General features: G+C 38.7%; 2 pseudogenes; both read left to right on the forward strand.

The window, feature by feature from the left end:
• The first annotated feature begins 863 nt into the window (after positions 1–863).
• LOC125389233 (endothelin-converting enzyme 1-like) lies at positions 864–2,412 on the forward strand (annotated as a pseudogene).
• Positions 2,413–2,472: 60 nt separating this feature from the next.
• LOC146889153 (endothelin-converting enzyme 1 pseudogene) lies at positions 2,473–3,477 on the forward strand (annotated as a pseudogene).
• The last annotated feature ends 10,587 nt before the right edge of the window (positions 3,478–14,064 follow it).

A 14,064-nucleotide genomic window follows, 5' to 3' on the forward strand; every position in this document is an offset into this window, starting at 1 on the left:
TCAGGTCAAGTGGTATCCAACTGTAGAGCAATCATGCGGGAGAATGCATCAAGAGTGAGTACAGCCATGATAAATATATAAAAAGGGTAAAAAGAGTCAAACTGGTAAAAATAAAAATAAAATGAAAAGGTTATCAAGGGGGAAAAAGGAAAGGGCCAGGAATAACCATGGGACTGTGAGATTCAAAAGGGTGCTCTCCTCCTTCGAATGCTTTCCACTCCTTGTCATGGAGCACTGAAGAGCTTAGGAAAGTTCTCTATTTTTGTTTTTAAACACTTCCCTTGGCTCCCTGAAGAAGGTGCCGTAAATTCAAAGACACGGGAGTGTATAGGTAAGTTTAAAGACAGAATATCACATACAAGGGCCAAGTGAGTTTCCCATTGATGGGTCTGCACTGTGAAATTTGATATATGAGATTGCTTTAACCCACAGCATAAATATGATTCAATTGTTATTCAACATCCCCATAAACCTGGCCAGTTTACTCCAAAATAGACGTGTGTGTGTGTGTGTGTGTGTGTGTGTGTGTGTGTGTGTGTGTGAAGAGTAGAAAAGAAAGCTAAATAATAAAGATAAAAAGCCCCGAGCTCAAGGAAGCCTGTCAGCTCTTGAATTACTTTCACTTTGTGATGCTTCAGAGAACAAGGGAAAAGTTTCTTTCTTTATTGGTGCAATCATAAAATCACCTAAAATGGCTCCTACGCATTTAGCTGAGCAAAGTATCCATACTACAGTGGGGGATTTTACAGACAAATGGAATAAAAAGAACATGGTGGGAATGTAGTGGCAGCAGCTACGCTGAGTTGGGAGCCAAAAGACCAAAGACATGCACAGTCAGAACCCCAGTGCAAAGCCCATAAGTGATGTCAACCTACTAGCAGGCCACACTGGACAAGGGAGACCTGATGGACTCACTTTCTGAGGGCAGCATGTGCCTCATAGCCTTGGAGGTGAACTTTTGCAGCTCTTGAAGCAGCCAGTCCAAGTAAGGAAGCAGCTTGTGGCTCTAATGCTTTTGGGAGCAGAGCTGGTGGCCTGACTGGCAGCCCAGGACATCCAGTACCAGACAAGAATGACCCAGGCATGTCTGAGGAAGGCCTGAGTCTCAGTAACTAGTTTCATCTTAAACTCCATGAACCCCACTGTAAATCCCTACCAGGACTACTTAAGCTATGTCTGTGGTGCCTAGATCAAGGCCAATCCTGTATGTGATGGCCACTCATATGGGGGGGGGGATCTTCAGCAACCTCTACAAATACAACCAAACCATCATAAAGAGCCTGCCCAAAAATTCCACTGCCAATATGAACAAGGCAAAAGGAAAGCCCAAATATAGAACCATGCATGTAAGAATGAAATGAGGATTGTGGAGCCAAGCCCCTGATGGAGCTTATTGAAAAGCTTGGGCAGGTCTTTGGTTGTCAGTGTGGTGATTTCTCAGAAAATTAGGAAACAACCTTCCTCAAGACCAAGCAATATCACTTTTGGGTATATATCCAAAGGATGCTCAATCGTGCCAGAAAGACATGTGCTCAACTATGTTCATAGCAGCATTGTTTGTCATAGCCAGAACCTGGAAACCACCTAAATGCCCCTTGACCAAAGAATGGATAAGGAAAATGTGGTACATTTACACAATGGAGTACTGCACAGCAGAAAAAATAACATCTTGAATTTTGCAGGCAAATGGGTGGAGCTAGAAAACATCATATCGAATGAGGTAACCCAGACCAAGAAATACAATTATCACATGTACTCACTCATAAGTGGTTTTTTAGACACAAAGCAAAGAAAACCAGCCTACAAATCACAATCCCAGAGAAGCTAGACAACAATGAGGACCCTAAAATAGACATACATAGATCTAATCTACATGGGTAGTAGAAAAAGACAAGATCTCCTGAGTAAATTGGGAGCATGGGGATCTTGTGGGAGGGTTGAAGGAGGGAAGGGAGAGGCAGGGAGGGAATCAGAGAAAAATGTAGAGCTTAATTTAAAGAAAAGGAAAAGAAAAGCTAGGGGCAGGAATATCACAGGACCCTGGACCAAGGACAGATTTGAAGATATGCTGCAGGTGATCACACCTCACCACCGAACCTCACCCTTCCCTGTCTATGTCAGTGTGAAGTCCAAGAAATCCAACAACAATATGATCCAAGTAGCTCTGTTCAGCCTCAGCTTGTCCTCTTAGAGACCTGAACAAGATGGAAAATGAGAAGGGACCAAGTGAATATCTGAACTACATTGAGGAAACTACTGGGCAGTAGGAATGAGGACTCTACCAAAACCAGATGCAGCAGATCGTGGACTTTGAAACAGCAAAACAGTGCTACCCAATACATCACTATCTCCCAGGAGACTTGCTAGGATGAGGAGCTCATCTACTACAAAGTCATGGGAGCTGAGCTGTAGAGGCTGGCATCTCCCGTCAACTTTTCTCAAAACCATTTTTTTTAACCCAGCTACAGATCAATGAGTCTGAGTCCGTGATGAGTTCATGTAGGTCGTAATAGGTCAGAGAAGACATGCCTCCCCTGATATAAAGTTTCTTTTGAGTCACACAGAAAACAACCCAGACTTTGCCCTGGGCCTCATGTTTGTGAAAGTGACCTCTGCTGAGGACAGCAAGAACATAGCCAGTGAGATAATCTGGAAGATCAAGAAAACATTTGAAGAGAGCCTGAGCACCCTAAAGTGGATGGACAAAGACACCCAGAAATTGGCCAAGAAAGAAAGGCAGATGTCATATACAACATGATAGGCTACTCTATCTTAACCACGAGTCCAAAGGAGTTGGACAAAGTGTTCAATGACTGCACCATAGTTCCATATCTATCCTTTGAGAACCCATGACTCTTCAACTTCTCAAGAGAGTCATAGCCAACAAGCTCAGAAAAGTCTCCAACAGAGATCAGTGGGGTTTGACCCCACCTACCAAAAACAAGATTGTGTTTCCAGCTGAAATCCCATAAACACCATTCTATACCCACTCCACCCAATATCTTGAACTTTGGTGGCATTGGTATCATACTGGGCTATAAACTAGTAATATGACAAGAATGGGAACCTCCAGTCCTGGTGGAAGAACTCATCTGCGGAAGCCTTCAAGCAGTAGACCAAATGCATTGTGCCACAATACAACCACATTGTGAACAATCTACACACTGTTGGGGAGAACTTTGCCCACAATGGGAAATTAAGGCAGCCAATGGAAATTGTCAAAACTAGATGAAGAAGAATTAAGCTGAGCAGACACTGCCTACTCTGGCTATTTTCAACAGCCAGCCCTTCTTCCTGAAATTTGAACTGGTCTAGTGCTATGTTTGTATACCTGAGAGCTCCCAGAAAGGCCTCAGCACTGACCTCCATAGATGCCCCTGCTTTCATGTCAGTATCAAATGTTCAGCCCTGAAAACATATATGCAAGGACATCAGTTGAACATGGCATATCATGTTGCAATAAGACTAGGCACATGATATTATATCAAGGCTGGGTAAGGCAACCCAATAGCAGGAAAAGGGTCTGGTCACAAAAGCAGGCAGAAGAGTCATAGATACCCCCACTCCCACTATTAGGAGTCCCACAAAAACAGCAAACTACACAACCATAGCATATATGCAGAAGACCTAGTCCAGACCCATACAGGCTCCCTGATTGTCACTTCAGCCTCTGTGAGTTCCTGTGACCCCAGGTTAGTTGGTTCTGTGGGTCCTATTCATGTGGTGTCCTTTACTCCTCTGGCTCCTACAGTCAGTCCTTCATCCCTCTATTCCATGGCATTCCAAAAACTCCACATAATTCTTGGCTCTGGGTCTATCAGATGATAGCATCTGCTCCTATCAGTTACTAGATGGAATATCTCTGATGATGCTTGTAGACTCTGGTCTACAAGTATAGCAGAATATCATTAAGATTCATTTAACTGACTTTTTTCCAGTTGTGTTTGATTCTATCCGAGGCCTATGGGCTATCCAGACTCTGGTTCCTGGCCTTCTAGGCAGTATTAGATATGGGCCCCATTTTGTGTTGTGGGTCTCAAGTTGGACCAGTCATTGATTGGCCTCTCCAACAAGTTCCGTGCCACATTTACCCCAGCGCATCTTACAAGCAAGACAAATTGAAGGTTGAAGGTTTTGTGGCTGGTTTGGTGTCCCATTCCCACCACTGGGAGCCTTGCCTAGTTATAGAAGATAGCTTGTTCAGGTTCTGTATCCCCAATTACTAGGAGTCATCCATATGGTCACCCTTGTAGATTCCAGTGAGTTTCCATTTCACTAGGTTTCTACCTAACCCCCAAAATGTCCTCCTATTCCAAGCACCTCTCCCTCGCCCAACCTAATCTCTCCTGTTTCCATCCCAGCCTGCCCCCAGTCCACTTCAAAATCTATTTCCCCTTCACAGTGAGATCTATGCAGCCTCCTTTGAGCCTTCCTTTTTAGTCTGTGGATTGTAGCATTATTCTCCTTTACTTTTCAACTAATATCCTCTTATGAGTGAGTACTTACCATCTCTCAGGATGATATTTTTTCTAGTTCCATCCGTTTACCTGCATGTACCTACCACATTTTCTTTATCCATTTTTCAGTTGATGGACATGTAGGTTGTTTTCAGTTTCTGACTATTATAAATAAAGCTCTATAAGCGTAGATTAGCAAGTGTCCTTGGGGTAGAAAGAAGCATCATTTGGGTATATGCCCAGGAGTGATATTGCTGGGTCTTGAGGTAGATTAATTCCCAATTTTTTGAGAAATCACCATATTGATTTCCAAAGTGGCTGTTCAAGTTTGTGCTCCCACCAGCAATGGAGGAGTGTTCCCCTTGCTTCATATCCTCATCAGTATGAACTGTCACTTACGTTTTTGATCTTAACCGTTCTGACAGGTGTACAATCTGGCTGTGGCATCTGTTACCCCAATGATTGCCAGGTTGATTTGGCTGATGTGGCTGCTAGGCAGGTGTCGCTTCCTCTTTCACTGCTCCCTATGCGTCCCTCTCAAAGCCAGCACTAGGTTGAAGAGGATGAACTTCCCTTAATTGAGAAGGACCAGTCTTTGATTAAGGGTACATGAGTAGTTGTACTTCCCTGCTATAACCTCAGAACAAGCTCTCAATGTCTACACACATCTTTTTAAAATTTTAAACCATTAAGTATATATTTCTAACCTAGATCCTTGAAATCTTGTGATGTATCAGAAATTAGCTTAAACAAGGCAGAATTATAAATTAAAATGCTATCTGCTTTACTAATTCTTCTGCTGACTAGAATTTGACTGCAAAGAGTGGTTATGAACAAAGCTAGCTAGATTGGCCTGGAACACCTTCTATGGACATGTTTGGCACAGCAGTACTGTCTTTTTGTTTCATTTCAGTCTCTGACAAAATCTGTAGATTACCTACCATCAGTACCAATTTCCTACTTGATTGCTCATTTTCCACTGTGACAGCTATGCCCAAGTTAGCTTCATTATCCATGTGACACATGACAGTCTTAATATTCACCTGCTTTATTCATATAAACATCCTGCATACAGACTTTTCTGAGGCTACTCTGGCCTGAAACCCACCTGCTTACAATGTTCTTTTCACAACCATGTATTCACTTCTCTACCTCTTTCTTCTATATGCTGACTACTTTCCATCGCCAAGTCTCTACAGCACATGTCTATAGTTCTGCTGAACGCTAATATCTTTTCTCCTTTTCTATTTCCTGATCCCTGATTCTAGGGATTTTTGTTTTCGATTTTTACATTTTACACTAAACCTTTATCTCCTAAAACACCTCTTTGTCTTTTTTGTGACCAAGTCTCACCCTATAGCCCAGATTAATCTCAAACTGGTGATGATCATCCTGCATCAATTTCTAAGTGTTGGGATTAGTTATGAGTTAGCATGCCTGGCCTTATCTCTCTACATCTGTCTCTACCATTATCACTGGTCCTAATGTTCCTCACCACTTAAAACTCTGCAGTGTCCTTCTGAATAACTCCACAGCATAGTTTCAGTATATATTATCTGCTATATCTTCTTATGCATACCAAATTTGGCCCATTGTGTACTGTTCCCAATTTTCATACTATTCAACATCATTTTAAAGCAAATTTTACAGAGTACAAACCACACTCTAAATCAGGTTCTTTAGAGATAAGGAGTACCATATAGCCTTTTAGGTGATACCAGACATAAAGAAGTGATGGATAAACATGAAAGAGATCAAGGATCTTTGAGATCCTAAAGGGCAGAGACTAATTTTGTTAGGAGTAGTAAGAGTTAAAGAATGTGTCAAAGTATAGTTAAGTAGGGAAATGATAAAAAGGTGAAAGAGAGGATGGGAAAAAACTGAGAAAAGAAAGGCATGCCTGGCAAAGACAATCTTCAGTGTAAAATGCCTAGAGGCAAAAAGATCACATATTAAGAGAACATAATACAGATTATTCTCCACAAACTGATGGCAATACCTCATTGCTGAACATAACACCTACTCAACTCATTGAATGTGGAGAAGTCGTATTGGTGCCTTCACAGAGCCTTCACCCTACATTCTAGAATCTTTGTTACAGGAAGGTACTCTGCATAATAAATACCAAAATATAAACACCAACCCAGCCACAAACCCTTTATCTACAATGCTGTGCTGCCTGCAAGATATTCTAGGGCAAAGGTGACACAAAGCTTATGGGAGTAACCAACCAATATCTGATTTGACTTAAGTCCCACTGCTCAAATGGAATCCATATTTGACATTGTCTAGGTAACTAAGAACCTGAAATTAGATGGCCCAAGGATGTTGGGTAAAGACAAATACTACTGTTCTACTAAATAACATAGCAATAAAATGACTGATAATGACATTCTACTATACTCATAGATCAGTGCCTTACTCAGCCATCATCAGAGAAACATCCCCCCTGCAGTAGACAGGAAAAACTACAATGATCCCTAGTCAGGCATTATAGAGAGAGTGAGAGACCTTGGAACACTCAGCCCTAAATCAAACGTCTCCATCAAGTCCTTCCCCTCAGGACTCAGGAAAACTTGTGGAAGTGAAGGTGGAATGATTGTGGAAGTCAAAGACGATGGAGGACATCAGAAGAACAAGGGCCTCTAAATCAACATAATTGAAGGTCATATGAGACAGAGACAGCATGTACAGGGCCTGCACAGGCCTGCTCCAGGCCCTCTGTGTATATATTTTGTTTTCAGTTTAATGTTTTTATTGGATTCTTGAGTGTGCAAACGAGTGGATCTCTGATGCCTTCTCTTAAGTTCTTTTCCTTCTGTTTTGTTCAGAATTGATGTGTTAATTTTTGTTTTATTGTAGGATATTATATTAGTTTTAAAAAGAATATAAAAGCAAGAATATTTAGATTATTGAATATAGGAAAATATAAATGGAGTAAAAAGGAAATAAGACTTAAGAAGTTGAATTCTGATTTAGAAGACCATTATGTGCAAGGCTAATAAAACATTTTAAAGCCAGTCATCATACCTGTGATTTTCTAGCACTTCCTTAGATGATAGACTGCAATGAGAGATCCAGGGATTTTACGGAGGTTCTTCAGCCAAGATCTTTCTCTCTACTCCACTTCCCTATCCACAGATCCTGAAAGATCATTTTTCAAGGTGAATCTCAAATGCTATTGTTTAAATTGAAGCTCTTCCTGATTTATTTTCTCTCCATAGATAGAAAACATTATAGATTCCCATAGAAACTTTTAGTCCGTCTTCTAGTGTCCTGTGTCCATATTAGAATTTGTTTATGGTTAGTTTTTCTAGCTAGATATAGAGAACCTTGAAAACAAATTTCTAGTCTCATTGGCCTGTCTTTTCCACAGTCGTGCCTGATAAAATATATAATCATGGATGGCATTGAGACAGTTTGTAAACTGATTTAAACTGGTGTTCCAGCAATTGGTACTACTCAAACTCCAATGACTTTGTCACAACTAAGTCATTATCTTCTGTTTTACTTTTTTTCACCTGTTGGGAAAAGCAATGCCCACTCTGACACACCCACTGAGACTAATGCAAATAATGGTATGAGCCATCTACCCTTTTAACCATGAGGTGATGTAAACAGAGACTGCTTTTTGGTTTTCTGGCCACGCAGAACCGAATAATCACACAAAAGCTATATTAATATTTGGCCAACAGCTCAAGTGTATTCCTAGCTAGCTCTTATATCTTAACTTAACCCATTTCTATTAATCTGTATGACCATGAGGTTGTGTCTTACTGGTAGTGTTCTGGTGTCTTTTTCCTTCTGTAGCTGCATGGCATCTCCCTGTTTCTACCTTATTTCTCTCTGCATTCAGTTTAGGTTTTCCATCTACCTATATTCTACCCTGCCATAGGCCAAAGCAGCTTCTTTATTAACCAATTGCAATAAAGCATATTCATAGCATACAGAGGGGAATCCCACATCATCTTCCTTTTTCCATCTAAATAAAAAGGAAGATTTGAACTTTAACATAGTAAAATTACATATAGCAAAACAGGTATCAAGCAAGAATTACACTTACAATATTTAGTCTATTTGTATCTCACAGAATTAAAGAAAATATTTTATCATCTATTTTATCTTTGTGTGTCTAAAGTTTCATATATAATTTATCTTTTATCATAACCAAAAAAAAACCTGAAACTATAACTATCTGTCCTCATCTCCATCAAAGACCCCAGAAGGTTATATTATTACCTAAGTAAACAGGAAGTGTATTGTAAACAACTTCCAAAACTCTAGAATTGACAGAGACAGTCACCCAAAGTTCTGTACCATTGGGGCATCCATCTTCAGCCTGCAGGTCTATAGTATCCATCAGACTTTTCCATGAAGCAGGAAATTTGAAGGACAGTTCAGCCAATATTGGCAGTTTTGGCAGTTTGTCAGTCACTTTCTTCTGTGTCCTTTAGAATGTCTTGCATACTCTTCCATGAAGCAGGAATCTTGAAGGACTGTCTCACCTTCTTTAGGTAGGTTCAGCAGTCATTTTTCTGTGGATCCTGCATGTCCAGTTTATACAGAATACCATTAAGCAGTCCAGGCAAGAGCAGTTTATTGCCAAAATGGCTAGCCTTGTCACACTGAAGGCAAATTCCATAACAAGTTTCTTTAATGCCCATAATCCTTGCTGAAGTAATTGTTGCTGCCAGAAACAGACATGTTTCACTGTTGAAAAAAGTTTAAGTTCTTAAACCTTTTAAATGACATATTCTATAGGTCTTTGAAGTGTTCAAGATGATCTATCAAACTGAACTATAATTCTGTATATCTAGAAAACCTAACATGACAATAAGTTTGACTATAATAAATGACTATCTATTAATCTGTAATTTTAACTATACATTTTCAAATGTGCTGCACAGGCACAATACTTTAAACAAGAACAGAAATACATATGCACAGTGTAGCAAAATTGACTTTAATAACAATAGACAAAGATCTATACAAATGCAAAGTATTCATCTCTATATAATTTATAATCATATATAATCAACACTTTTAAAATGAAAATAAACATTTATAAACAATCATTTTGGGAATTTGGGCATTGTTTTCTCCAAACTGCTTCCTGCTACTTTTGGGTGAAGTATTTTTAGGGTTCATGGCGACCTTTTGGATGGTCTTGTTCCATCAAATCACATTAGCCTAGAAGGAATCCACAGGTTCTATTCTTTTGTGGAAACAAAAGCAGGACCTCTTTTCCAAAGTAACAAATCCTTAGACTCAAATTTTGATACCTTTATGTTGGTTTAGTTTAACAGTCACCACAATCAAATATCTCTCTACAGTTAGCTTATTAACAGTCAAAAATTCAAAGAAAACACAATAATATATATATATATATATATATATAATCCAGATTCTCTGTATATATTCCACCTTTACATGGCACATTTTTTACTCTCTTTACTACTTTAATCTATGACTATCTGTACTCTTTTATATTAATTTCAAAGCTATTTCTTTCTATAATTGCCTATAGCCATTTTCTTTTTTCTTAAGCCTACATACATTTATTTAAACATACTATGACACATTCAGAGGTTTATTTCTGTCTGAGTGTGTTTTTATTGCTTATCTGTAATCTTTTTGATCACTGTTGTAAACTGTTAAGCAGGCATGGCTAGGACCAGAGCAGCCACTTTAACTGTTGGTTCCAAGCTGCTTGGCTTTCCAACATGGCAGATTTCCATTTACCGCCAGCTTTGGAAGCCATGTTTACCACCCCAACTCTAGAAAGCAATTGGCCCATGCTGCTACCAAGTAACTTGCAGCATGCTGCACACAAATCCCATTCAAGCAAGACCTCCTAAAAGATCCAGAACAATTTATGCCACCAGCATAAACCAGGAAGCCATTTCTTAGAGAAACCATGCAGATTTTGCTGCTAATGCTGAGTCAGGAAGTCGTTTCTTAAAGGAGTCATGCCTCTGCTCACCACCAGCAAACAAAGCCAATCTGAAAAAAAAAATGTGGCTATCAAGAAACTCCAATTGACTCCAATTTTATGGGTCTAGAAGCCCTTTTTTCAAGATTTCTTATGCTTTATGTGGATGTATGCTTCCAAATATTGGGTGCCGTTTGTAAACAGAGACTGCTTTTTGGTTTCCCAGTCACCCAGAACCGAATAATCACACAAAACTACATTAATTATAACAGAGTTTAGCATACAGAGGAGAATCCCACATGAAGATGATATCTGTCTGTGATGCTGAAGTGTGTTCCTTCAAGGCAGCAGGAAGGTGGATAGATAGATCCTTTTATAGAATCCAGCATGTTAATCTCTGTCCTTTTACTGGGGAAATTGAGATCTTTAATATTGACAGTTATTATTGCACAGTGTTTAGTAATTTCTGTTATTTGTTGTGATGTTGCTGTTTTCATATATCTCCTTTGATTAACTGTCCTGAAATTGCTTATATTCACTATGACTTCTTGAGTGTGTTTGTCCTTCACTTGAGACTGGCATATTCTTCCCAGTGAACTCTATAGAACTGGTTTAGTGGCCACAAATTCCTCTAATCTATTTTTATTATGGAAAGACTTTATTTTTCCTTAAATTTTAATTGATAGTTTTGCTGAATATGATAGTCTGTGTTGACAATTTTGGTCTTTCAGAACTTGGAATACATATTTGCAGGCCCGTCTAGCTTTAAAGTTTCTGTGAAATAATCAGGTATTATTTTGGTGGGCCTGTCTTTATAAGTGACCTAACAAGTTCTTCTTGTAACTTTCAATGCCCTTTCTTTAGACTGTATTTTCATGTTTTAGCATTAACAATTTGTAGGGGTATTTCTTTCCTAGTGTGTCTATTTGGTGTTGTATAGGTCCCTTCTACCTGGATGGACATCCCTTTTTCTAAGTTTAGGAAATTTTTTTCTATCATTTTATTAAAAATAATCACCATGCATTCACTGTGGTAAATTTCATTTATACCCATAATTCAAATATTAGATATTTTCAAGGTATTTCAAAGTTCCCATGTGTTTTGTTTATTTTTAAATTCTATTGTCCTTTACTGAGTGATACAATTCCTTTCATCCCAACACTGTACCTTCCACATGATCCATTCTGTCAGTAATTGTTTCCAGTGGGATTCTTATTTGACTTACTAAGTTTTTCATTATCAGCATCATTACAATTTGGATTTTAACAACTCTTTCTTTTGATTAAATTGTATTTTCACATCTTGAATTGACTTCCACATTTCATTCAGCTCTTTGGTTTCCTTAGACTATCTGCCAGTCCTCTTTGAGTTGTTTGAACACAATTATAATCATTCTTTTGAATTCTTTGTCAGGAAGAGCTTCTCAGTCATTTTCATTAGCGTTCATTACTGTGAGATTGGTAATGGTATTTTTGGGGTGCTATATTTGCTAATTTTCTGTTGATGTGGTAAAACATCATGGCCAAGGCAACTTATAGATGGAAGGGTTTATTTGGCTTATGGTCCCAGAGTGATAAGTTTGTCATGGAGAGGAATTGTGACAGCAAGCAAGCGTGATGGCTGGAACTTAAAGCTGAGAGCTTACATCTTGAACTGCAAGCAGGAAGTAGAGATAGTTAACTCTTTTAAACTCTCAAAGCCTGTCTCAAGTGATGTACTCCCTCCAATGAGGACACGCCTACTACATCTACCCAAATAGCCTATTAACAGGGTAGTAAATACTCAGATATCTGAGCCTCTTGGGGACATTCTCATTTAAACCACCACAGGGGAACATATTCTGTTTTTTCATGTTACTTTTGTCTCTGTAGTAGAATTTGTGCACCTGAAGTAGTTTGTTAGTTGAATTCTTTTTTTCTTCAAACCACTCTTCTTGTTTCAGTGTAGACATATATAATATTCATGAGAGCATTAAGCTATAGAAGGTTGAGGACAGGAGCTCTCAAGAAACTAGGTATGGTATAGAGGGATAGGCTTCCCTGGAAATACTGGGAAACACTGGAGGAACAAATTTATAGTGTTGGGAGTAGTGGTCCTAGTCTGAACTGTGAGGATGGAAGATTCTTAGGGAGACAGGTGGCCTGGAAGCATGTGGAAGCAAGATCCCAGAAGAACACAGAGTCCCATGAGGATAAACCAAGTGAAATCTACCCAGTGACTCAGAGAAATGGATGTTCTTATAAGTTGGAAGAAGGGACTACTTGGCACGATAGGGAAAGAATGTTTCAGAAGAGCTGGTTGGAACTATAGGATGGGAAGGAGCAGAGTCTACTGGTGATATAAGAAAGGGAGTTCCCAGAGTAGCCGTGTAGTCTATGGAGTGGAGGAAAATAGTCCTGCCTGGCTACAAGAAGGGCTAAAAGAAGTTCTGATGGAGGGACAGGGCAGATCTGTAGGAAGAGAGTGAATGGCTCTACCTGGTGGGTACCAGAAAGGGAAATCCCAAAGGTAGCCAGGCAGGTCCATGGGGTTAGAAGTACTAGGGATACCTGGTGTCTCATAGAAGGTAGGTTCCAGAAGAGCTCAGCAGGCCCTGTTTTATTTTGCTTTGTTTTTGAGTCGTGGTCTCATTATGTAGACCAAACTGATCTCTAACTTGCTTCTGCCTACTGAGTACTAATATCACAGGCATGTGATGGCATATGGCCTTATTAGTGTGTGCTTTTAAATAAATGGATAAAAACTTGACTGGGAAGAATGTTTAGGGACAGAGGTTAGCCGAAATGAGTAGGGATTTATGGAGTGGTATATGATGGTCACCTTTATCTCAAGTGGAATGATCTATCATATCCAATCAATCTAATACCCAAGTAAGTAGACAAAAACAAAGAGCTATATATGTTTGTACTGTCTTAAAAGTACCACACAAGGCTGCAATGTATTTTACAAAATCTTGATCTTAATTATATTCACATTTTAAAAAATCTTGATGTGTTTTTAGAGAAATGGTTATCAAAATTTTATTGAAGTCAAATCAAGAAACTAATGAGTCCTCTATCCCTTTCAACATCAGAAATCAAAGTTTAAGACACAGAGAAAATAAGTGTGATATATAGGTATATGAATATAGATATAGGTATATAGATATAAATATATCAAAAAAATGAGGCCAGGAATTAGAGAGGGAGTGAAACAAGGAGAGAGACATGGTAGGAGCTGGAGGAAAGAAAGGGGATATAGGGAAATGATGTAATTTTATTTTAATAATAAAAAGAAATTAAGTATGAATGTATATATGTGATTTAGTTTGTCTTTAAAGAACTTCTGTCCTATAAAGTAGAAACAAAGTAAACAAGACTAATTTCCACATATATATACATTATTTAGTTATCCTAGACTTTGCATATTTCCTAATTGAGCAGCTATAATTTAAGCTAATTTTTTACATTTCAATTTTTCCTCTGGTTTTTGGTTTTGAGTAATATAGTATATAGTTGTTGATAGAAAATATGGTAGGTGTAAACTAAAAACCAGAAATAGCATAAATAATGAAGCCGGTCTAGAAAACCAATCCCAGTGAGTGTTTTTAAAGCCCCCTAACTGAAATAATATGTAAAATACAAAATAAGACAAACTGAATGACTAACATTGTGTTTTTGAAATGTTCAGGTTGAA

The sequence above is a fragment of the Myodes glareolus genome, chromosome X (assembly GCF_982192425.1).
Source record: "Myodes glareolus chromosome X, mMyoGla1.1, whole genome shotgun sequence".
NCBI lineage: Eukaryota > Metazoa > Chordata > Mammalia > Rodentia > Cricetidae > Myodes > Myodes glareolus.